The following is a 25,609-nucleotide window of genomic DNA, read 5'->3' on the forward strand; positions in this document are numbered from 1 at the left end:
CTAGTATACTCACCCCCAAAGATATGGAGGATATGTGTTTCTCTCCCTTTGATTCTGGGCAGGCTCTGTGACTACTCTGACAACAGCATGTGGCAGAAATGATATTATGCAAGTTTCTATGTCCAGGCTTTAAGAGACTGGCAGTTACCACTTCCAATTTTTGGCACATTTGTTCTTGGAACCCTGAGCTACCATTTAAGAATTCAGACTGTCCTGAGGCCACTATTCTCTGAGAATCCAACCCATGTGGAAAAGCCTTGGAGGCTGAGATACTATGTGAAGGAAGAGACCAAAGAACACCACGATGTAGATACATGAATAAAGAAAGCCATCCTAGGATGGATCCTCCAGCCCCAGGAACCTCAGTTTACACCACGTGGATCAGAGACAAATCACTCAGCCAAGCTCTTCCCAAATTCTTGACATGCACAATCATGAGCAAACGAATATTGTTGTTTTAAGCATTGGGACAGTTCATTATGCAATGTTCGGTAACTGCAACAGAATGAAATTTATACAATCACCTTGGAAAGCCATTTGGTATCACTTGGTAAAGTTAAAGAAACATACCAATGACGCAATGAGTCCACATCTACAGAACCTCTTGCACATATGCACCATGAAATTGGAATAAGAATGCTGATAGCAAGTGTTCATAATAGGAAAAAAATGGAAACTCAAATGTCCATCAAGAATAGAAGAGATAAATATGCAGAGGATATGCACACACAAAGATGCCCAGCAGTACAAATTAATGAATTTTAGCTTCACACATACACCTAGATGATCTCAAATTGAAAAAAAAGGTAATCTTGAAAGAATAAACCATGTGATGGAAGAAAATACAGAGTATTATTCCACTTATACAGAGGTCAAGAAAAAATGAAATAATATCCCTGTATACATATATATTAATATATATGTGTGTGTAGGATAAAAAATTTAAGCAAAGGAATGAATAACATAAAATTCAGAATTACGGTTAACTCTGGGGGAGGGCTTTGGATGTGGTCAGGAAGGGGTGCCCACAAGCTTCAAAGATATTTGTGGTGTTCTATTTCATGAGATAATTGGAGATGGGAGGAGGGGTGATTTATTAGTATTCTTTAAACAGAGGTTGGCAAACTTTTTCTATAAAGGGCAAGATAGTTAAGTATTTTAGGGCCACATACAAGGTTTCGTGTATCTTCTTCTGTTTTTTTCCATAACACTTTAAAAATGAAAAGCCACTCTTAGCTCACAGGCTCTACCATAAGAGGCCACAGTCAAAATTTAGCCCACACGCTGCAGTTTGCTAATCCCTGCTTTAAACTATTTATATGCATCACACTGTCTTTTGTGTACATGATATATTTCTCCTCCACCTATCTCCTCCAAAAAAAATTAAAGAATTAAACAGGAAGATCGTGTGGTGGCCACAGATTATTTATTATCTGTTATCTCTTTACAGAGAAAATATACACATTCTTCCTAACCCAGACCAAAACCCTACCCATTAAGCCTCCAATCTGTTGACAGCTCCTTTGTACCACTTCAACTTAAAAAAAGAAGCTGCACTTCTTTCCAAAATGGGGAAAAGGTAATGAAGTGAACAATTACTCTTGTCTACTCTAGACTCTGAGTAGATTCTAAATGACAAAGTTAAAACAGTCATAGTAGTTCAGACTGTTGCTTGGGCAGGAGGGTAGGAAGATCCTAGATAAAATTCCCATTTGGCCAAATTATGATCCTCGACTGCCATCATCCAAGGAGTGTCTGCTCTTAATTCAAAGCTAACATTTCCTGGACCTCACCACATGCCAGACACCAATCTCACACACTATGCATACTTTCATTTTATTCCTCACAACAATCCCATGTGGTAGATACCACTATGTACCTTATTTTACCATAGTGGAAACTGAGGCACTAAGAGACTGTCACTGGCTCAAGGTCACACAGGTAGAAAGTGATGGAGCTGGAATCCACATCCAGGAGGCTGGATCCTGATCCCACACTCAGACACAAGACTACTCTAATTGCTAAATACATTTGTCTCCTCACGGTAAATGAAGTGGTATATTTATCCCCATTCTACAGATAAAGAATGTGTGCTTGCTGGCCTTGATCCAAGAAACTTGGCTGGAGGCTAGGACTGAAAATAATGCTGCTCATGTTGGTGAGACCATGTTTTGGCTTATTTAAGGGACATTTCACAAGTCTCAACTTGTCAGTAATGGGCAAAGCACTACTAAGAAAAAATAGGTAAAAATGTGAGGTCCGATACGTGACAAGCTGCAATTCTTCATCAAGGCCGTAAGAAAAGTAATTTTGCTCCAAGAGCCCAAACTTGCTGTTTAAGGGAAGTGAGCAGGGAATGGAGGTTATTGCTGAGATAAAGAGGAAAGCTTGGGAGGTATGAAATGGAAAAATAATCAGTCTTAATTCAACCAGAACCAGAATGTGGAATGGTCATTACCACTTATTCAACTAGCATTTTTAAGCGCCCAAACTGTGTGCCAAAACCCAGGGCAGAGGCTGGGATACAATGACAAACATGCCACAGTTCCTCTCCAAGGGTCTGGAATATCTCTCCTTGGGTCCTCAGTGGAATGTGGTTTTAAAAGACTGCAAGTGGACAGAGGCAGGAGAATGGAGGAGGTATGACCTCTCTGCTGGCCTCCCCCTGCAGCCAGGGCAGAAGGTAGATTCACACCCAGCTCTGATGAACTTTCCCTGCGGGATTTCTTGTTGGCTAGAGTTCACAACTGCCTTTTCTCCTGAGGCCTGGAGTGGGGATGAGGTTGCTGTAGGAAGGAAGATGACTGTCCAAAAAAAAAAAAAAAAAGAAAAAGACAAAACAACAGACCCTCAGAGGTGCTGTTTTGGGCCTGAGTGATTCAGAAATTTTCCTTTGGTACTTGAAGCTCAGATTACATAAGAATAGCACATCTGCTCTAAATCATGATTCCTTTCCTCCATCTACACCCAGCCTGGGCCAACCCTTCAAATTATAATGATCCAGAAAGAGGGCTGAGTTTGTTTTTATTTTTGCTATATGGATTTTGTGGAGAAAGTAAGAAGAGAAAGTCATGCAATAGGCCATCCCCAGAGAGATTACTGAAAAATTTTGTTCAAGACTCCCTTCTCCCACCAAGTTTTCCTATGCTGGAGAAATTTATTTCTGTACTGGAGAAATCTGGGGACCATGCGGCTCAGAGAAGGCCCTGATGAAAGGACCAATGTACAAACAGCAGGTACAACAGTTATTGGGTAGAAATGTCCCAGGGAAGAGGTGTCACAAAAGCCGCTGAAGCTGCTGGCATGTAGGTGCTGATGTATTTACACTATGATGCTAATTTCAGGGCCAGCTGCCAGCCACTGGCTCCTCCTCTCCCCAGTGGCTCTGCACAGTGAAGAGCCTAAGTATCACTCATTTGGCACATCTAAAGGAGGCGTCTGAAGTGGGAAGAAATCTCTCCCTTTTCCTAGTGGCAGCAAATATTATCCCCCCAGTGAGTAATCCAAACTGGCCAGAAACCTTCTCTAAAGACTGCTCCCATTTTAACATAGAGCTCCATTTCAAAACAAGGCCCCTGGTGCAGAATCCCACCCAGGCCTGTCCATCCATTTGGGCTTAGAACCCCCTTTCAAGCAGTCAGTACGATTGTCTGCTTAGGGAAAGACATTACAGTATCAGTGGCTGTGATACCTCAACCAGGAGTCAAACCACTTGAGGAGTTTATATGCAGAGGTTAGGCCATACCCAGACCTATCAAACCACAGTTTCCAAGAGTGAGGACCAAGAATGTGTATATATCAAAGCCCCCAGGTTGAGAATAACAACTGAGGACCAATTCAAGAACATTTGTGGTACCTTCTTATACTCATTGAGCCCATGTCTCAAGGGTCTAACAGCCCAAAGGATCTGAAACTAATTCGCATTCAGGGTTGAATGAGTAAAACACATTCATATAACATATTCACATTCACATTAAGCACAGGTTCCTGCATTTTAAATGGACTCTGCCCTAAAGAAATGGCAACCCACTCTAGTATTCTTGCCTGCAGAATTACATAGACAGAGGAGGCTGGTGGGCTATGGTCCACAGGGTCGCAAAGAGTCAGACACAACTGAGAACATAAGCATGCCCTAAAGAAATGAATGACTTTTGAAGAGCGGCAACTCCAGTCCAGTAACAGGGTTCTGATAAGAACATAGATGGAGCACATAAACATCCAAGATATAGCTCAATTATATCAAGTTCAAATATCTTATTCCATAATCCCCCAAAGCATCCATAAATTAAAAGCCACAGGCCCCAGCATGGGATATAGAAAGTATCTTTACTATGCCCATAAAGTATCCTCTATTTACTAAAGTTCCATCAGTACTTTTTACTATGATCAAGACCACAGCAAAACAATAAAATGAAACCAAAAACAGTGGAATTTTGAAATGACTTTTTTTTCCCCAAATGAGGAATCCATCATGAATCAGGTACTGAAATTTGAAAACTAATACAGATTAATTCTTCCAGATGACCCTAGGAAACAGGTTAAAATTTTCAAATTAATAGAAACTATAGCTGGGGGAATGTAGAAGGAACAAGAAATATTTGGGGGCACTAATAAAAGCAAAGTGTCTGGCATCTGAGCCAGAAAGACTGAAGGGGCAGACACATAGGGGGACTGAGGGGAATGCTGATGCCTGGGGAAGACCTTCCTAGAGTTCCTATACATTCTCCACTGCCAATGTCATGATCAGAGTCACAAGATACAGATGCTTATCCCTCCAATTTCTAGTTCGAGCTTTGCTAAAACCTGCCATGTGGGCAAAGCTACAGAGCTCTGGACAGCTGGGCCCTTGCAAGAGGGGCCCACTGACTAGCAGTTCACTCAGAAACCACAAGAGGCGTCCCAGGCTGGCTCAGTGGTAAAGAATCCACCAACAATGCAGGAGGTACAGGTTTGATGCCTGGATTGGGAAGATCCCTTGGAGAAGAAAATGGCAACCCACTCTAATATTCATGGCCTGGGAAATCCCATGGCCAGAGGAGTCTGGCAGGCTACAGTCCAGAGGGTCACAAAAGAGTCAGACACAACTTAGTGGCTAAACAACAACAGAAATGAAGGGCCAAAAAATGGAGATGTGATGCATTACAGCCTCATTAGAAGACTTCCACAAAAATCACTGCATCTGATAAGGAATAAGTAAAATTCTCCCATCCCCTTGCATAGGAAGATGGGGAAAGTCCTGTATAACCTGGGAAGAGGCCAAAGTGATTAGAAGGCTTGAGAGGCCTGGGAAGAAAGAAACAGGAGAAGATAAGATAAAATAAACAAGAGGGAAAGAAAGATAGAGACCAATGTTAGTATAAGTAAGACATTCATTTAACATATATTTATTGAACACTTTCTTCCTTTCTTAAATTCCAAATCCCTCATTCGAAGCCATCCAACTGCTGAGCTACCCCAAGCATGGTCTTCAACACACTCTCAAATACAACTCTTATTTTCGCCAGAGCTTGCCATTAATATACCCCATTTCCTATTCATGATTACCCCCATTTCCACGATTTTGCTCATTTTGCCTGAAATGCTTTCCTCTTTTCCTTTCACCAATTCAAATCCTAAACATTCTCCAAAATATCCAGCTGAAGCGGCACTCTTTGTGACATCTCACTGGGTGTATATTACATTCCACACAAACACTTGATCTTTTTTGTGTTGAACTGTTCTGCTTCTGACTGGAATGACAAAGAACCCAGAGAGGTTGATTAATTAGGTGGAGATTTGATTTAAAATTAGAATGAGGAACTCATTTTCCTATAAAAATAATTATATATGATTTACTAGAATATGTTTTACTATATTAATAGTCGATTGAGATTCTAATTGCTACTGTAACACTTCATGGGAAATATATTTTTAGTTCCCAAGAACCAATTTACAAATAATCTTTTCAAACAAAACACGTTTGTAAAGTGGATATTGCTTCTGTGAGGCAAAACGGAAAAGAATGATTAAAGAAATGTAGAATATGAGTCATCTTAGGAACTGAGTAACAAGTGCTTTGAGGAAGAAAATTGCAGGACAGGTTTTTTTTTTTTTTTTTTTTTAATTTGCAATTAAAATACAAATCTTCTTGACCTCCTAGCTCTTACAGGTAGTCAATCACAGTTGGTTGTAAGAATTTCTATCTCCTCTTCTACACTTGACTCTTCAACAGTTTAAGATCTCATTAAATTTTTGTTGATTAAGTCAGTACCAGGAGGTTATTCTGTTAAACAGTAACATTTAATAGAAAAACAGTAACTAGAAACATTGGTAAAAGCCTCCTTCGTAACTCGTATGATGACCTTTCCTCAGAAGACACAGAGTGGGGCCCCTTCTTTCAGTTTTCTGAGCTCCCCTCGGGACTCTTGGGGTTTGTGGACCGTGTTCAGCAAATATTCTGAAATTGCCCGGCCACTGCTGGCCAAACCTGCTCTCTATCAGCAACACTTTCGCTCCTGCCTTTTAGGGTTGCCTGTAACTGAGCATAGACCTTGCCAGGAACACTCCTTGATTCATGGCATTTGGCTGGAAGTAGGAATAAAACCCAAATGAGTGTGGGCGATACTCTGAACTTGGAATAAACTATTCAGAACAGTTACGTGTTTACCAAGGTTCTCATTAAAATACCACACCCCTTAATATATTCAGCTTACAAGAAGCCAATTTTTTCCTCAAAGCACAACATGTGCTATAAGGTGAGAGGTGTTACTTCCTATTGTTTAGAAGGAACAATTACACCCATAATTTAATGGACTTGTTTCATGGAGCGAGATAAAGTATTCCTGACTTGAATTAAGAAATATAATGAAGCAGGTCATTTGTGGTTTGAGTAAAAGCTTGGGATCACGGTGAGCTCCTGCTGTCAGGGGTAAAGCGCATATGCATAGCCTTTGGTAACTCGATACTAAACATTAAGGATTCTTCTCCATCAGTTGGTTCCAGGGCCCCGTTCCTTCTAACAACAGCAAACCTTTCCAAGCAAACTTTGCAAGCCAGGCTTGCAGTTAAGGTTAAAATACTAGCTTCTCCCCTACCCAGATATATCAAGGTACTTAACTTTTCTAAGCCTTCATTTCCTTATCTGTAAACTGGCCACAATAATAATAATTTCCTTATAAGGCTTCTGTAAGAGTTTAACTACATTGTGCCTTAAAGATGGGGTGACTAGAATGAAGAAAGGGAACCTGGCATGGTGCTGGCTATTTCTTGGGTAATACTATTGGCATTAAGCACAGAGAAAATTAGTCATCTGCCTTATTCCATTTGCAAGTCACACAGCTTGTAATTTCACCCCCTCACCCTAAATGCTAACATAAAATACGGGTAGAGGCTTCATCATTTAATACAGTTTTCAGGCTAATTATTCTATTTCCAAGTCCCAGATAAGTATGAACAGAATACTGTCCAACTTCATGACTGTCTTAACTCCTTGTTTTCTTCTGGGTTCTCCACTAGCTGCCAGAAGAAATGAAAGCAAGGAGAGAGAGTAGAAAGAAGGGACAGGGAAGGGAGGAAGGCATGTGAAGGGGGAAGAAGGCATGGGAGAGCTAGGAGGAAACCTAAAGGTAGTTCCTTGACCTGGCTCAAAGAGGTTTGCAGAATAGACCATGCCAAGACTCTTAAATCTTACAATGCCTTTGTTTCCAAGCAGAACTATGTCTGACACTAACCCTTCAAAACCAATGGGTGGTCTGTCTCTGACCTTAAGGATCCCTGAAAAGAGTCAAAGCCAGCAACCCCATTTCCCCTACTAAATGAAACTTCACTCCAACCTAGCAGCTACAAGTCTCAACTTAGATATGCAATAGCACGGATTTGTTTCAAATTTGCATCCACTGAAAAGATGTCTATGGTATGGAAGGAAAACAGAGAAAAGTAAGAAAGCTGGTTCCTTTGATTTGACAGAATACAGATCATTAGGGCTTCCCTGGTGGTGCTAGTGGTAAAGAATCCACCTGCCAGTGCAGGAGACATAAGAGATGTGGATTCAATCCCTGGATTGGCAAGATCCCTTGGAAAAGGGCATGACAAACCACTCTAGCATTCTTACCTGAAGAATTCCCAAGAACAGAGGAGCCTGGAGGGCTACAGTCCATAGGGTTGCAAAGAGTTGGACTCTACTGAAGCGACTTAGCATGCACACACATACAGATCATTGGCCATGGGCCCTTAGAAATCTGGGGTGGAGGAGGGGGAAGAGAGAGAGAAAGTGGTGTTTCTCATTGGGCCCCAGGATATGGAAGATAACTATCAATAAGAGAAAAGCAGCCCCACCTAGGATAAAGGAGGCCCTGGTAGATCTAGACATTCCCCTTCCAAACATTTTCAAACCATTCCACAAGCAAAAAGGAAGACAAGTCAGCCACTTCCCCCATGGCATTTTGCCCCTGGCAGACTGAAACAAACAGCAGTATTGAGAGTCTCTGGATTTTTGGTGAGAGCAGTTGATAAACCTGTGCAGTGGCCCTGTTTGCTGAAAGCAGGAAGCCTCACTACATGGTAAGAGTAGTCAACTGTGGTGATCGAGTTTGCAGACGCCTTGCTTCTGACTTCACCCATTTCTCAGTTCCAATCCTCACTTTGTCAGAACTTCAGCAATAGATGCTTTACTGATCCCTCTCCATCCAAATCAGTCCTCACCAACTCCAGAAGACACTGGCTTTCATCCAAAGTAAACAACTCTCTGAATCACTTAAATTCTGGAAACATCTGTCTGACAAGGCCTCTTTGAAAACGTTGCCAAATTTTCCACATTGCCTTATTTGCCCACCACTCTATTTCACTGAGCATTCACTCTCGAGATTATTCACGATGCTCATGAGACCTCAGAGAGAACAGATCTGTTGCATGCTATGTGAAGAATGAACCATACTTGCTCTTAAGAAATAAAAACTCCTGAAAACAAACTGGCATTATATTTGACCATGTTATACCCTGCAGCTCAGCATTCCATTTCTATATATGCACCCAAGAGAAATCCACATATATACCAGGAGAGAACGTTTATAGCATTGAACAGTGTAATACCACAAATAATCAAATACCTGGAAATAATCAAATACCTATCCACAGTAGGATGAATAAATAAATGGTAATATGTCAACATAATGAAATGTTGTATAGCAGAGAAAACAAACTACAACTACATTCAACAACGGAAAAATTGTAGTATCTTAATTTTGAGTGAAGAAGACAAATTCCAAAAGACTTCATGTAGTATTCTGCCCTTTATATAAAGTTTAAAGATTAATAAATAGTGGGATGGGGAGGGAGACAGGAAGGAGCTTCAGGAGGGGATATATGTATACCTATGGCTTATTTATGTTGAGGTTTGACAGAAAACAGCAAAATTCTGTAAAGCAATTATCCTTCAATAAAAAATAAATTAATTTTTAAAATTAATAAAACTAAATAATACATTTTCATAAACCAAAAAAAAGTAAGAAAATGCATCCAGGAATAGGAGAAAAAGACTAAATAAGGAAGAGTAATTGATATAAGTTGTTAATTATGTTCTAGTTCTGGCATGCATGAGGGTTTTTATAGAAGTTCATGTTATCATGCAATTAATTTTTTATAAAGGGTCATGTATACAGAAATGATAATACATAAAATTTAAAAAAGAAACAGTGGTTACTCCACAAGTATTTACTAAGCCGTTGCACTGAGTATAAATCTAACAACAGCATCTTTGGAACAGTAGGAGAGAAAGTTAAAAACCCCTGCAGGTTGCTTCCCTACTGTTTCTCTCACTGACTCGTTCAGAATTTATTCTTCACAATAAAATCAAACTACTGTTCAGGATGATGTTTCACACAGAGTAAAAAAAAAGTCCCAATAGTTCACGATCTCTTATTCATCTACAATTTTGTCAGCCTCAGACGCAGCAAAGTGAAAGATTGGCCTCTATCGTTATGTTTATTTTTCTGGTCTTGGGCAATGCTGAAGCAAATTTAACAGAATCTGATTATCACTCCATAAACCCCACAGTTCTTGCTTATCACAGCAAATAAAATTCGCTTCTGTATATCTGCCTTCTGAGCTGTTGTGGCTACCCAAGACCCAAGGAGGCCTGCTCATGTTTGGCCTGGTTTACAAAACCTAGCAGAGTAAGAGCAAAGTGAGCTAACTCAAAGGACAGCCATGTGAAGTCCCTTCTCTGAGAAGGGTGGTCTGGTTCTAAGTCATCCAGAGCCTGCCCTCTGCTCACTCCTATCTCAGAGGTCAGCAGTCATGATTCCTTACAGCTAAATGGAAGAGAATGGCTTAGGAAGAAATCTGTTTCATTGAGCATTTTCAAATCACTCAAGAAAAACTAAAATTATCATTACTAAAATAATTGCCTGATTTAGGACTGTTTAGTCTGCTGTCTGCTGTGTGAAAAATGACCAACTGAACTGATTGTATTTCTTATACTATTTTAGTGCCAACATAGAAATTCTTGCACTCTTTCCCCCACTATATTGAATATAATTAGTCTGTGAGCCAAACTTTTGCTCAGAAACCTGAGATCTTCTCTCAGTTAAACCCCATGTGAATAATATGAGCACCATTAATTTTCCATGTTACCAGTGGCAATACTTGCTATTTTGGAGCGAAGAAGCCCTGCTGGGAAAGTGAGCTTTCCGGAAGTCTGTGATTCATAAAAAATGGGCACAGATCCAGATTGTCTGTACCTAAGAACTCCTTTTTCTGCCTCCATTCTGCAAAACAAGGACATTCCTATGTGCCACCTACTCATCAAGATGCTATGAGCATGAGCTGCCGGGGCTGTAAGATTCTTGAATGAAAGTCACTACAATGCAATGACAACTGACTTCTAGAATTCCTTTTGCAAACTCAGATGCCACATTTGTAACTTCAGGGTGAACTACATTAAGTCCTTGTCATTTATTACACATAGAACACATATTAAGCCACTTCTCTGAGGAATCCAAATGCAGCCAGTCAGACTACAGGCACACCTCATTATATCATGCTGAGCAGACACTGCATTTTTTCAAAAGTTGGAGTTTTGTGGCAACCCTGTATCAAGCAAGTCTTTTGGTGCCATTTTTTCAACATCATTTCTTTACTTCATGTCTCTATGTCACATTTTGGTAATTTTTGTAATTTTTCCAACTTTTAAGTTATTTTTATATTTGTTATGATGAGCTATGATTAGTAATCTTTGATGTCACTACTTTCATCATTTGAGGTGCCACAAACTGGCCCATATAAGACAGCAAATTTAACCCATTAATGTAGTGAAAAGCTGAGATAGACTGAAATATAGGCCTTTTGCTCCAAAGAGTACCCAAGTTGTGCATGCAAAGGAAAAGTTCTTAAAGGAAACTAAACATGCTACTCCAGTGAACACATGAATGATAAAAAAGTGAAACAGCCTTATGGCTGATATGAAGAAAGTTTTAGTGATCTGGATAGAAGATCAAACTAGCCACAACATTCTCTTAAACCAAACCAAACCAACTTCAATTCTAACTCTCTTCAATTCTATGAAGACAGAGGTGTGAGGAATTTGCAGAAGAAAAGTCTGAAGCTAGCAGAAGTTGGTTCATGAAGTTTAAGGGAAGAAGCCATCTCTATAACACAGAAGTGCAAAGTGAAGCAGCAAGTGCTGATGCAGAAGCTGCAGCAAGGAATCCAGGAGTTCTAAGACCATTTAGAAGGGTCACTGCACTAGACGACAGATTTTCAGTGTAGACCAAACAGCCTTCTATTGGAAGAAGATGCCATACAGGATTTTCATAGCTGGAGAGAAGTCAATGCCTAGTTCCAAAGGACAGGCTGTCTCTTGCTAGGGGCTACTGCAGCTGGTGAGTTTAAATTGAATACAATGCTTATTTCCCATTTTGAAAACCTTAGGTAGGTTTAGTCGCTCAGTCATGTCCAACTCTTGTGATGCCATGGACTGTAGCCTGCCAGGCTCCTCTGTCCATGTGATTTCCTGGGCAAGAACACTGGAGTGGGTTGCCATTTCCTTCTCCAAGGGAATCTTCCTGACCAAGGAGTCGAACCCAGGTTTCCTGCATTGCACAGAGACTGGTTATTGGCTGAGCCACAAGGGAAGACCCACATAACACGGTGTGTGTGTCTGTTAGTCACTTAATGGTGTCCAAATCCTAGGGCCCTTAAGAATTATGCTAAATCTACTTTATCTGTGCTCTATAAAGGAAACAAAGCCTGAATGACAGTGTATCTGTTTACAACATGGTTTACTGACTATTTTAACCCCACTGCTTAGACTCGCTGCTCAGAAATAAACTCCTTTTAAAATGATTTTGCTCATTAATGACACACCCGGTCACCCAAGAGCTCTGATGGAGATGGACAACAAAATTACAGGAAGAGATGAACATCCCTGATAACACAACATCCATTCTGCAACCATGAACCAAGGAGTAATTTTTCAGTCTTATTATTTAAGAAATATATTTCGTAAGGGTATAGCTGCCACAGACAATGATTCCTCTGATGAATCTGAGCAAAGTAAATTGAAAACCTTATGGAAAGGATTCACCATTCTTAAATGTCATTAAGAACATTTGTGATTTATGGAATAGGCAAAAATACCAACATTAACAGGAGTTTGGAAGAAGCCGATCTCTATCCTCATGGATGACTTTAAGGGGTTCAAGACTTCATGGAGGAAATAACACACTTCTGTGTGCTGGAAATAGCAAGAGAACTAGAATTAGAAATAGAGCCTGAAGATGTGACAGAATTACTGCAATATCATAATAAAACCTGAACAATGAGGAGTTGTTCCTTATAGACGAGCAAAAAGAAAGTGAAATGAAAAGTGAGATGAAATCTACTCCCAGTGATGATGCTGTGAAGATTGTTGAAATGACAACAAAGGGTTTAGAATATTACACAAACTTAGTTGATGAGAAAGCAGCAGCAAGGTTTGAAAGTATTGACTCCAATTTTGATAAAAACCTCAAGACTCAGATGTTAGCTAGCATTTTTTAGCAATAAATTATTTTAAAATTAAGGTATGAACATTATTTTTTCAACTTATGGTATTAAAGACTTAATAGATTACAGTATAGTGTAAACATAACTTTTATATGCACTGGGAAACAAAAAAAATTTGTCACTTTCTTTATTGCAATGTTTTCTTTATTGAGTGGTCTGGAACAAAGCCCACAGTATCTTCAAGGTATTCCTGTATATTCTTGGCTCTGAGACATGAAAAGTTCTTACCGATCCTCCTGAGATTCTTCTTCTAAGGGATCCATTCATAGGTACAGTGGCCCTCTATTTTGGATTAGTATCTTGCTATAAATAGGTGGCTCAGTGGTAAAGAATCCACCTGCAATACAGAAGATGAGGGTTGGATCCCTAGCTCCAGAAGATCCCGTAGAGAAGGAGATGGCAACCCACTCCAGTATTCTTTTTTATTTATTTAATTGGAGGGTAATTACTATACAATATTGTGATGATTTTTGCCATACATCAATACGAATCGGCCATAGGTATACATGGACTTCCCCGACGGCTGAAGTGATAGAGTCCACCTACAATACAAGAGATGCAGGAGACAGGGGTTTGATCCCTGGGTCAGGAAGATCCCCTAGAGAAGCAAAGGGCAACCTACTCTAGTATTCTTGCCTGGAAAATTCCATGGACAAGAGGAGCCTGGCAGGCCATAGGGTCCATAGGGTCAAAAAGAGTCAGATACCACCAGGCACACATTCATTCATTCATTCATAGGTATACATGTATCCCCTCTATCCTGAACCCCTCTCCCACCTCCCTCCCCACTGTATCCCTTCAGGGGCAACCCATTTCAGTATTCTTTCCTGAGAAACCCCATGGACAGTGGAACCTGGCAAGTGTCTCAAAGCTGAGACACTCGAGTATTTCTCAGTATCTCTCTTCTAGGAGAAGAGGTGAATAACTGTATAAATGACTCCTCTGGATTGTATGACATAACTTCAGAGAGAAGTAGGGAAAGGGAGAGATTTCCAACAAGATCCCAAATGACAAATCCTGAACAAGGGACTTCCCAAGAACAGCCTGAGAAACTGGCTAGATTCCAAACTTTCAGCTGAGCAATATTAACTTTCCCTGGGCCTTCCACAAACCAGTGGTGAGGCCATGCCAAGGCAGCAGTGCCCTGGGCACAAAGGGTGAGGCAACAGCACAACTCTGCCAGGAGAGAGGTCCTGACACAGGCCTGAGTGCCTTAGGACAAGGCAGGCCATGGTGTGTGATCACCCCGAGGTTACTTTACTATCTCTGGGGATGGGGTAAGAGGGGCAAAGCTGCCGTGCAGCTCTGTCCTCTCCATCATAACATCCTTCCTCCCATCCAGGGTTCCCCATGGTCTCTCCTTATCCAACAAGACCCTCTTTCTTCCACCCAAAGGACACTCAGCTCACCTACAGTACAAGAACCTCCTCTTTGCTTCACTAAAACTGCTACTCCTGCGCAAAGAAGGAAAGGGCAGGGGAACACTGGATTTTCACTGAGGGCCATTTTTGTTTGTTCTGCCACTACGTAAAACATTAGTTCTTGCCAGGGAAAGAAACAGTCTAGGGCAGGTCCCCAATCCCCGGGATGAGGACTAGTACCAGTCCATGGCCTGTTAGGAATCAGGCTGCATAGCAGGAGATGCATGGCGGCGAGCAAGCACAGCCACATCTGCCGCTCCCCATCACCCCCATTACCACCTGAACCATCTCCCCACCCCACATCCCCACCCTCGGATCCATGGAAAAACTGCCTTCCACGAAACTGGTCCTTGGTGCCAAAAAGGTTAAAGACCGCTGCTCTAAGGACTTCCCTGGAGGTCCAATGATTAAGAATCCACCTCCCATATGCAGAGGACACAGGTTCAATCTCTGCTCAGGTAACAAAAATCCCACATGCCTTCAGGGCAAGTGAGCCTGTGCACCGCAACAAAGAACAACATGGGGCAACTGAGACCCACCACACCCACAAATAAATAAATTTTTTTTTTAATAAAAGAAGAAGCAGTCTCGCTCCCCTTTGGACATGAGAGATTGCTAAGGTACAAACTCATAAACCGACTTCTGTGTTTTGACAGTCTCTTCCAAAGCAATGCCTAAGAAACAAGCTCTACTCAGGCATGCCGCCTATCTCCCAGCCCCACCCTTGATTCCTCCAGGGGGCCCAAATCAGTTCCAGGTGACACCAGTAAGAGATGTCCTCAGGTTTATCTCCCTAAAATCTGGCGGTTGAAGAGAAGATAATCTGAGGATATCTTCTGGTTTCTAAAAGATTGATGGCTTGGAGTTTTGAACATTCACCACCCACCAAGCAGGCTTTCCAAGAGCTCCATAAGCAATCAGGAGTGGAATGCAGCTGGAAGAGAACAAATTAATCAAGGCTAGTGGGAACCTGCTTGAGAAATGGATCAACGAGCTTTCCAGAAGTTCGTCAGACTGGGGCAATCAACATAACAGCCCAAACAGAACACCATTGCAGTACTGATGATATTTTCTGAGACAAGCTATCTTAGAGCTAACTTTGTGACCCTTACAGAATTGCCTCATGGTTACCACAGTTTTTATGGGTCCACTTAAACATAAATCAATCACACTAGTTGCTAGTCACAGCTCAGTCTATGGTCCCAAGTGTGCTGAGTGCCTGACACCATTGTGCAGATAAAACAAAACTGCAAAATCCACTCTCTTGGCCCTACTTGGAGTGTAGAGAAAATCAGATCTTTTTTTTTTTTTTTTTTTTTTTTGCTTGATGCCTCCCATAAGCAATTCCATATATTTCCTTAAGCCCTAAATGTCATGTAGGATATTAAATGGAGTTGCTTCTGAAATGTAAACATGCATTTCTCAATTCTCTGTTCAAATCAAGCTTTTGATGGAGGGCAAGATAACCCCAAGCTGACTCTGTTGGTCTTCAGATCTGCAGGTGAGAATCTATCTTGATACATTAACTCCCAGAGTTAATGGGAGATTCACCCAGCCTTAGGGAGTTGAAGGGCATTTCACCCTAAGTTTTGAAGGCAATGATTAAAAAAAAAAAAATCTGAAAGGAAATGCATAGCATTTCCTCTGTGCATGTTAAGACCTTAAGAAATATACAGTGAAATACATTATTTTACAAATATACAGTCTCCCTGTCTGGCATGACACAGACAAGGGGAAATGTGGCTTATTTATTTCTGCCCCCTGTAAATCCCTTATTTCCTTTCCTGAAAATACTCCATGACATACCAGCTGTGACCCAGCCTCTGATGTGTGTGTATATTTCAACTGCATGTTGATGGTATTAAGAATCGAAGCATCCCTAAATCCACCTCACAGGAAGCCAGTCCATAGCTGCTAATATTAGATTACATTCTAATTATTTACTCTACATCCCTCTTCACACCATTATTCCAAGACCAACAGATCAGGGTTTTTCACTGAACACAATGCACTGTTCCTCCATATTCTAGAGCTACATTTAGTGTCTCCCTGGACAGAGAGACCAATCACAGGACAAAATGGAAAACCACACTCTGCTCACTGGTACAATGAGCATGTCTCTTCCTATTTCGGTCACAAAGTCATTTCCCAGATGCACCACATAAATAGGCCCTTTACCACTGATCAATATGGATGAAGCCCAAACTACTGACTTTATGCAAAACATAAAAATACATCATCCTTTCTCAAAAAAATGAGTAAATAAATAAAAGAAAGTGAACCAATCACTTCTCTTTTTCTTTGTGAAAGCAGCCACTTCTCTAGTTTGATCCTATCTGGCTAGAATTTACTCCCAGCCTACCCACATGAGGACCAAACAGAAGACTTCCCATGGAAACAAGAAATTGAAGTTTGAGATGCAAAAGAAATGAGTTTCAGGAAGGCAAAGAAATAACAATGACCCAGGAAAACAACTGCCTACTTACCTTCTCCCTAGAAAAGGGTTGCAGAGAATTTTCTGATGATAGAGCAGTCACACAAACTAGTGTGGGAGACAGCAGGACAACCCAGATGAACTACAGGAGAGAAGGGTGGCCAAGGCATTATAGCATATGGCTGACTTTTTTTTAACTATCTGCAATCAGAGGTTCATGCTCAGTTTTTGGTTGGGGCCAGTGATAGGCTGGTCTTGCCACCTGTAAACACTCTGGCAGATCAGGGAAGACACCTGGCAAGTATTCTGTCTCTAACTGTGAGGTTGAGCTCCCAATTAACCATCACCTTTCACTCAGTTAAGCACTCAGTGAGGATTTACTGATAGTGATAGCTAACATTTATGGAGCTCCTATTATATTCCAGATCCTCTTCTAGGAAGGTTTAAAACATTATTTCTAATAATTATCAATCAGCTCCAAAAGAACCTATTTGTGATAGTTAATTTTGTCACTGGCAAAGCCCATTAACAAGTCCTAGGAAATAAAGATAGAAGCTGGGTAATAAAATAGTGGAACCTTTCTTTCTTCTTTTTTTTTTTTAAAATTTATTTTTTTATTTTATTTTTTAACTTTACAATATTGTATTGGTTTTGCCATATATCTAAATGAATCCACCACAGGTGTACATGTGTTCCCCATTGTGCTCCGTCTAGTTTCATTTGCTGATAAAGTCAGAGTGCAGAGACCTTAACCCTGCACTTTAGACCAGAGTTTACGGTGCTAAACGGCTGCAAGGGCACCTCAGCTCTGTGGGGATGTGTGCAGAAGTTACAGTCAATTCAAGATGGCGGCACCGGTACTGGAGCCTGAGCAGCACGCATGCGCCTGCCCAGTGAGAACTCCACCCTCTTCCAGCTGACAGGACCCGCCCCCGCCCCACCCCCGCCATTCACAGTGTGCGGGCTTCTCATTGCAGTGGCTTCTCTTGCTGAGGAGCACAGGCTCTAGAGCACTCGGGCTTTCGTAGTTGTAACACATGGGCTCAGTAGTTGCAGTTCCTGGGTTCTAGAGCACAGGCTCAACAGTTGTGGTGCCCAGGCTTGGTTGCCCCATGGCATGTGGGATCTTCCCAGATCAGGGATCGAATCTGTGTCTCCTGCATCGGCAAGTGGATTCTTTACCACTGAACCACCAGGGAAGCAGCCCTAAAGCTTTCTGATTGGCGCAAACCACCCAGCAGGAGGACGCTTATTGGAGCCTGACTAGAAAGAGTAACAATTTTATGTGCTCAGATTAGTTATTTCTGGGTATGTCTGTAAGGGTGTTTGGGATGAGATTTGCATTTGAATTGGACTCAGTAAAGTAGCTTGCCCTCTGCAATGTGGGTGGTCATTCTTCAATCCACTGAGGGCCTGAATAAAATAAAAGGTGGGGAAGAAGGAATTTGCCCCTTTTTTCCTGCCTCACTGGTTAAGCTGGAACATATCTAATCTTCTCCAGTCCTTGGCCTGGGATTTACACCACCAGCTCCCCTGGGTCTCAGGCTTTCACACTTGGACTGAATTATACCACTAACTTGCCTAGGTTTCCAGCTTGCCGACAGCAGGTCATGGGACTTCTCAGCCTCCATGATCACATAATCCAATCCCTTATAATAAAGCTCTCTCTCTCTCTCTCTCTCTCTCTCTCTATATATATATATATATATATCTCACAGCCTGGCAGGATATATATATATATCCTGCCAGGCTGCGTATTCCAAAGCCCATCCATGCTCTTTCCAAGGCACCAACAAATGTCCACAACAGTAAAGAGCACTGAGCTAACCGGAATTTCCAGGCTAATAAAAAATGAGGCAAGCCAAAAGTTCAAATCTGGATAAAATGTAAAGTTTATTCCTTTCAGTAAAATGGAAAGTCGGACTCAGAATCAACAGCTGCTAAAACACTTATCATTAAGTATCCCGGCCTTAGCTCACAAAAGTCAACAAGCCAGAAATTAAAGTGCAAGCACATTTATCTCCAGAATTTAACATAGAAGACAGTAGAATAAGCTTCTAAATATTTTAAGGCCTAGGTTCGGACTAAGGAGACCTGGTAGTGATTCGTATATCTGTTGGTAAGTAATTGTGCGTGTCCCTAAGCAAGTTGCTTGACTGTCCTGGTCTCAGTTTTCACCTACAAAAAGAAGAGATTTGATTCTACAAGATGTCTAAGTCCCCATCTTGACCTAAGGCTAATATTTTTTAGAACTGATACTAATTCACCTCATGACATTCTGGAGAGGCATGACCCATTTTACAAAGATTCAGAAATAGAGATTCAGAAAAGTTAGCTGTCTTAGCACGTCATCACAGAGCTGAGGATTAATGTCTCTTTCTCCTGCATCACCAAACCCTCCTTCTTCCCCATCCTGCCTGGGATCCTTCATTGACAGGGGCTCAGGTGGGACAGAAGGAAAGCAGAATACTCCTTTCTGCCCTTCCTAATGCTGGCCACCATCCCTCACTATCTACTGTCTTGAGGGTGGAGAAAGCACCATGTCCCTAACTCACCCCATGCTGGCAATCATCCCTTGAATGGAGGGGGCAGAGGGGTTGTGATTTAGTTCCCATCTATTAATATTAGTGTGGATGTAATTACCAGTAGACTCACCAGTCATCTAGACCCCCAAAAAGGGTCTGTTGTTGAGAGTCAGCACTTTGCCTGTGTGTTTACTGACACCTCAGCACAACCTCACAGTCTCTCCTTTGGCCACTTGCTTCCCACTCATTCCAGTCACTGGGGCCCAAAACCAAACCATGCTGTTCTTCTGTACAAAGATGTCGTTGAGTGAAAATTCAAAACACAAGCTTAGCATGTTACATGAAGGGTTTTTTAGCCAACCTTAGGCTAAATCACTTGGGTTTGGCTGTCTCTCTCTCTACACATCACACACTCATACCTCCCTGCCAATTCCAGAGAACTCTAGTTTTCCCTACCTCCAAATTTTCAGCAGTGTGCATTTTAAGAGCCTTTTTCCCCTTGTTTATTTCTTCTTTCATCACCTCAAGGTATTTCATTCCTAAATACCTTGTTTTTCCATTCCATATTTTCTCACTCTTATTTGCCAGTTATGTTCACTCCTTCCTCCACATTTACTATTTTCCCTTCCTCTGGCCAAAAAAAAAAAAAAAACCCACAGGAGGGAAAAAAAGACTTCCTATTTTAGTGCTTTAAGGAGTGCTACACTGTTCTTTCTTTCTTTATCTGCATTTTGCATCACTGGCTCTGAAGACAGAGGACCCTTTTTGCCATCTTGGGATTTACAAAGAGTATTTTTTAAGTACCCATTAAGACACCTGCATGTATTGGGTGCTCTGTGCATGCTTTCCCGTTAAATCCTCACAACCACCTTATGAAATGGCTCTTTCCCTAAAACAGTGCCTCTCAGACTCTAATGTGCATATAAATCATCTTGGATTCTGACTTGAAGGTTTTGGACGAGGCCTGAGAATCTACATTTCTTGCAAGTTCCTAGGTGATGCTGAAGATGCATGTCTATGGACCACACTGCAGGTTTGACAGAAATGTTATGTGAGACACTGATGTGAAGATTCTGCCTCCCAGGAGCATTTTGGTCCCTAGTGTCGATCACTACCCTCCTCTCACCATCCTCTCTTAAAATTCAAACATTCCTTGAAAGGTTAACAAATTCATTGTGAACAGGGAATTAGTGACCATTTCAAAATGTACATCCTAAGAGCAATGAAACACAGAAAAAGAAACCAAAATGGGAAGGGACACAGGAGAGGCAAAAGTTGTTGAAGATGAAAGTGATCCAGCAAGAGACTAACATGACAGGATAAGTCTTCAAGAAAGATATCTGCAAAGAAGATGTCTTCAAAGAAGATGTCTGTCCCCCCTTATCACAGGCACAGGAGGTGAGATACAGCCTGCCATCATGGCACTCACTGAACTTTCTCTCAAAGACCTTTTATAGAGTACCTACTGGTGTGAGTGTAACTGAGATTCTCTCTCTCATGTTGTCTCTCTCTCTCTCCCTCTATATATATACACAGTTTCTCATCAAATGCTCACAACCACCTTTTGAAATTACTAGTTATCACTCTCATTTTATAGATGAACAGAACTAGAGCTCGAGGAAACTGCTTAACTTTTCCCAAGGTAAGTACCAATTTTCATGAATAGCATTCAGTCCATCACTTCCCACTGCAAGGATAGGTCTCTATGATCACACAAGCTACCAAAACACTGGGGAAAAAAATATAGGATCCTACTAGAGTTCTGGAGATAGAGATGATTTTCCATCTTTGATAAAGTTTTTTGGGGGGTGGCGGGGAAGAAGAATGTATGACCCAGAAGAGAATGAATCTGTTTATGTTACTCATGGCTTTGGATGCAAAGGGAGAACAAGAATCTCTAGAAATACTGCTTTGAGTAGGGTCAGGGTGGTGTGTAGCAAAAACCTTCTGCAGCATTGTTATTTGGTGCACCTCTGATCTTTTTTTACTAGGTGGGAATCCTTGAGAGCAGAGAGCATTTCTGTGAGACCAGCCTGTCTCTGAAGAAGGAACAGTGCTCAGTCCCCATGTTTCACTACATCCTTTCCCACCTCCGCCTGGCCTCCTGAGATCTGGCTACCACAAATTACCATAATTATATCATTGGGATTCCCTGGTAGCTCAGATGGTAAAGAATTTGCCTGAAATGCAGGAGACCGGGTTCGATCCCTGCTTCAGAAAGATCTCCTGGAGAAAGAAATGGCAGCCCACTCCAGTATTCCTGCCTGGAGAACTCTATGGACAGAGGAGCCTGGCAAGCTACAGTCCATAGGGTCACAAAGAGCCAGACATGATATTATATCAGCTTCTCCCCCACTGTTGGGTCCATCTTCTCAGTCTTCTAATAAACTCTTGGTATTCAACTTTTTGAATGAATCAATTCTTTGAATGAATCAGTTCTACAGTCCTAGTTCCTTGTCCTTTCCTCTGTGTCCCACCCATTTCCTTCACCACCAGTTTCCTGAAAGAAGCACCTTCGTTCCTTGCCTGAAGTGCTCACTACAACTGAGATGCTTGTAGTCACTGTTTGCAGTCCCATTGCTCTCCTAAAACCATTTCCCTCTGTGGTCACCTGGAGCCATGTAATTACCTTCTCTCTGACTACTTTATCTCATGCCTGGTCCTTCTCAATTCTTAATACTGTTGCCTACCTGCTTCATCTGGAAAAGCTCCCTCTGACTTTCAAAATGCAATAGTGCCTCATTCTGTTCCAGCCTTTCTGATCTTCCTCTGACTGCCTTGAAGATTCTTTCTCCTCTTCTCACCACTAAATGTGAATGGCCTCAGACTCATCATTGCTCCATTCCCATTTCCCCTGACATTCCCTCCTTTGATGATCTCCTCTCCTGCTATTGCTTCAATTATCATATTTTGGATAGATGACTTCTTGGCTCTAGACTCACATTTCCATCTGGCAACTGAGCATTTCCACCTACTATTTTCTAAGTAACAATTCTATCTCAAACTAATAGTCTTTCCCCAGATTTTTCTATTGCTATTAAGGATATCACTATTTTCCCATTCATATAGAGTTAATTTTTGTCATCTCACAATTCTTAGTCTTTAAGATCTAAGAGATGGCCAAATACTATAGATTCTCAATGAGAGATTCTCACATTCTCTTCCCTTCTTCTTATTCCTACTACTACCATCAGAGCTCAGATTCTTGGTGGACACTAAATCTTCTGCCTCTTTTCCATTCTCACTGTCGCTATTTCAGTAATCTCCCAGTGTCTTCTTTCATGTCCCCCCACTTCCCATCCCTACAAAGTCTTTTTGCCAGATAAATCTTCCAAAGATAGAACTCTGGTCATGTCACTTCCTAAAACTTCCAGTTCCTAACTGCTCAAATACTGAAATCCATTCATTATCTATATATTGTTATACAACCACCAAACCAAATTGCTCTCTGTTCCATGACTATCCACCATGCTTATCCTCTTCGAAGTGCCTACTCATGGCTTCTCTGTCTGAAATGTCCTCCCCAACATCAAACTCAGTTCCTTGGTTTTCCACACTAATCAGAAGCAATCTGTTTTCTCCAGGCTTTGAGTCTCCAGAACCACTAGCTAAATATCTTTAATAATTTGTTCCTCAAGTTACTTATAATATTCTGTACAATAACATGTAATAAAACATGCGTACCCACCTGAGAATCTAGGAACAAAGATAAGAATACATCCAAGTAGCTATGGTCAAAGAGGTCCCATGATAACCAAAACATCTCAGTTCTTTTCTCCATTGGTGATCACAGAGTCTGAAACCCATGAATGTATGTACAGAGGGACAGAAGGGAGTCACACGAACTTTTATTGACAACAGTAGTAAAATATAACTTGTTAACTAATCAAAAATATTTAGTCTTGGAAATACTATAAAAGCAGCTCCTAAAGCAGTTCCATCAAATTAATCTAAATAGAAGCACACAGAGGTCTTATTCTAATTATTAATAAATGCTAATCAAATCAGTGAGAAGCTGTATTTAAGAGACTAACTACAGATTCTCAAATCATACCATTCAGCAGAATCCCCAGGAAATTTTTGAATAACTCAGAATCCTAGTCCTCCAAACTGAATTCAAAGGAACCAAAACTTCTAATATTGGTCTGTAAATGGGGTTATCTCTCTTAAATAGCCATGCATAGGGGTGGGGGTTGTGGGGAGGGAAAGATGGAGGGGAGGGGGAAGTCAATAACCATCCAATAAATAAACTGAGTTCCAGTACAAAAAAAAAGAAATAGCCATCTAGTTCTTCAAACTTTATGATTCTGGGGAGCTCAGAACAGTTCAACAATGGAAAATGAGTGTTTAACCAGTTACCTGTGGTGTATGAGCGTGAATATCTACCCTTTCTTAACCATATCAGAAAGTCTTGGGGGTTTTTTCCTCGGCAATTTCAAGTAGAATGGGTTCAGATGTCTTCTCTCCTCAGGAAGAAAGTACAGCCTTGTGAGTCTCTGGGATCCAATAAAGTGGGTCTCCTGGAGCCATTTAATCCCCCAAAGCCCTTGATCTAAGAAAGCAACTCAATAAATCCCATTTTTCCACCAAGTTTCCATGACCTAGCCATCTGCTTGCGGAGAAATAAACTAAGTTTCCATACCCTGAACCAACCAATTTCTTCCCAACCTCTCATAACCTGGCAAGCACTAAGAGCACAAATGAGAAGAACATTCACAACTCTGATCATTTCCTCCATCACATCATACAAAGAACCTGCAGAGTTCTTGGCACAGACTTTTCCAACAAATGATGCAATGCAATCAGCACCCACTCACCTTCTCATATTATTTGAGCAAAATACTGATGTATTTCCCTCACATTGCAGGTGCCCCATTATGTGACCACTGGACCCAGCTTTTCTACAATGAGACTACCTGAATGTCTTACTGGTGACCACTTAAGCTCTTCTGATTCGTGCTGGCTAATTTTATAGGACCGTTTTTACTAAATATTTCCAACACACTATATCCTGTTGTTTAGAAGACCATATTTTAGAAGACTCAAATCATGGTTTTTTATTAGGTCACTATCTACCTCGGAGAAGGCAACGGCACCCCACTCCAGTACTCTTGCCTGGAAAATCCCATGGATGGAGGAGCCTGGTGGGCTACAGTCCATGGGGTCGCTCAGAGTCGGACACGACTGAGCAACTTCACTTTCACTTTTCACTTTCATGCATTGGAGAAGGAAATGGCAACCTACTCCAGTGTTCTTGCCTGGAGAATCCCAGGGACGGGGGAGCCTGGTGGGCTGCCGTCTATGGGGTCACACACAGTCGGACACGACTGAAGCGACTTAGCAGCAGCAGCAGCATCTACACCCTTCTACCTCATATGCTGCAAACATCTCTCAGAGAATAAATGGTATTCTCCTCTTATGGGATATCTTTTCCTAGAAGTTCCACCATAGATGAAACCATCATCCATTCCAAAAATATGTGTACTGTGCATATGTGTGCTCAGTCACGTCCGACTCTTTGTGACCCCATAGACTGTAGGCTACTCTGTCCATGGAATTTTCCAGGCAAGAATACTGGAGTGGTTTGCCATTTCCTTCTCCAGGGGAACTTCCTGACCCAGGGATCAAACCCACATCTCTTGTGTTTCCTGCACTGGCAGGTGGATTCTTTACCACTAGCACCACCTGAGAAGCCCAAAGATACAATAGATTCTAACTCATTTCCTCAATTAATGGACAGAAATGGCCATCCTCTCTTATTCTAATAATAGCACTGTATTTTTCTTCGGAAGGTTATTTGTTCTGAATTATTAGTTTTTGTTGTCCTTAGGGTCTCTTGACATGATCCAAGCCAGGTCTATAGAAGTAATCACCTAAAATTGGGGAAAATGGGAAGGTGGGACTCTCTTTCCATTGGGCTAATAAGCAAAAGATATGAGCCAGGAGCAGCTAGCTAGTCACCATCTCAACACCAACAGGAAGAGCCTATCTGAGAATACAACTAACACTGAAAAAAGAAGCGAAATGTCAGATTTAGATAATATCATATGTGTCCCTGGTTACAAATACCAACATATGCCTTTTCTGTTTAAGTTAACTTGAACAGGGTTTCTGTCAGTTATAAGTGAAAATGTCCTAGCTGACATTGGACTTAGGAAATGATAGTGATAATAATAGATAACATTCACCCAGCATTACTCTATACCAGG

The 25,609-nt window shown here is 41.3% G+C and overlaps 1 protein-coding gene across 32 annotated transcripts in view; it reads right to left on the reverse strand.

Moving 5' to 3' along the window:
- The window catches only part of LOC112587813 (potassium channel subfamily K member 16), a 377,120-nt gene that overhangs the window by 279,451 nt on the left and 72,060 nt on the right, over positions 1-25,609 (reverse strand). For 5 of the 32 annotated variants that reach the window (XR_006639708.1, XR_006639709.1, XR_006639698.1 and 2 more), the window contains exons 1-2: positions 16,928-17,101; positions 13,249-13,357 (exon numbers count right to left, since the gene is read on the reverse strand). The exons of 1 other annotated variant lie outside the window; for it this stretch is intronic. The gene's annotated coding sequence lies outside the window, so the exon portion shown is untranslated. Of the gene's footprint in view, positions 1-12,616; positions 12,710-13,248; positions 13,358-16,927; positions 17,628-25,609 lie in introns of those variants that run through there. 26 more of the 32 variants (XR_006639703.1, XR_006639702.1, XR_006639718.1 and 23 more) reach the window with 24 other exon arrangements.

This window comes from Bubalus bubalis, chromosome 11, assembly GCF_019923935.1.
Source record: "Bubalus bubalis isolate 160015118507 breed Murrah chromosome 11, NDDB_SH_1, whole genome shotgun sequence".
In the NCBI taxonomy this organism is placed as follows: domain Eukaryota; kingdom Metazoa; phylum Chordata; class Mammalia; order Artiodactyla; family Bovidae; genus Bubalus; species Bubalus bubalis.